We start from the raw sequence: 1125 nt of genomic DNA, 5'->3' as shown, positions 1-1125 counted from the left end.
CACTAAACCAGGTATCCGTACTATTTAATTAATAATTAATTTCTGCTTAATTACTGTGCTTAACTGAAATTGCTGATGAACTGCTACTTGATTTCTGATACTTGTATATTCCTGCATCATACTTTACATACTGTCACTACATTATTTACATGCTGAACCTTAGTGACAAACATGATGCACAAAAGCACAGTAGCACTTTGAACGGATAACCTATTGAACATGCTGATAAAGCCAGCATCAGGCAGACACTGCCTCTAAGGCCTGCATGAGCCAGGAATATTTTTACTACACCCACAGTGAGTGTAGGGATACAAGGATTGAAGAACTGTGTCTCTAGGAATAAGATATAAAGACCGGATGTGCCTAGGACATACACTAAGCACAAAACTCAGCACTTTAACTAAAATTCAGCATTTGGATAACAAATAAAGTGCCAAAACATGGGAAAAATATTACTAGACACTTTCCAAAGTGTCGGGAATAAGTTGTGTCACTAAAAAGGGAATTAACGACACTTAAAAGCTTTGTTAAGCGCTTTAACGGATTACTATCCAACCGAACAACCGGACTTTACCCGGGATATAAAAATATTGTCATTTTCACTATTAATCTTTTTCTAAGACAGTTAGGATCCCTGAGCACCCTAACACCCGCCATAAAGCACATCACACAACTAACCGAGTTAACTACTTAACTAACTTATGTAACCTAACTATTAACCTAACTAATAGTTACAAATGGACCAAGACCCCCCCTGCCAACCGGCCCCAACTAGAGGGGAACACCCTTGTACCATTTTTTGAATATTAAATTCCTCAATGTTTAATATCTAGATAACATACGATCCAATGGTCCATGATCTCACAAATTGTCTATAAGTTCAAGTCTTGAACCAACATCACACACACTTAACTTTGCACCACACACACTCTCTCTTTCCCTCTCTACAAGTCACGGCCGAACACCCCCTTGGTCATCCCACCATTTTTCGATTTTGATCTTCATGTTCCAAGCATACACAAGAGTCAAGGGTCACGTATTAGGAAGCTTGGTGCACTCGGAGCTCGAAGGACCTCTCTATCTAGCTTTTATCCACCTCTTTTTCGCATAGATTCTTCCCTAGCC

The sequence above is a fragment of the Helianthus annuus genome, chromosome 2, assembly GCF_002127325.2.
Source record: "Helianthus annuus cultivar XRQ/B chromosome 2, HanXRQr2.0-SUNRISE, whole genome shotgun sequence".
In the NCBI taxonomy this organism is placed as follows: Eukaryota; Viridiplantae; Streptophyta; class Magnoliopsida; order Asterales; family Asteraceae; genus Helianthus; species Helianthus annuus.
The sequence above is the reverse complement of the archived record's forward strand: the minus strand, read 5'-3'. Positions refer to the sequence as shown.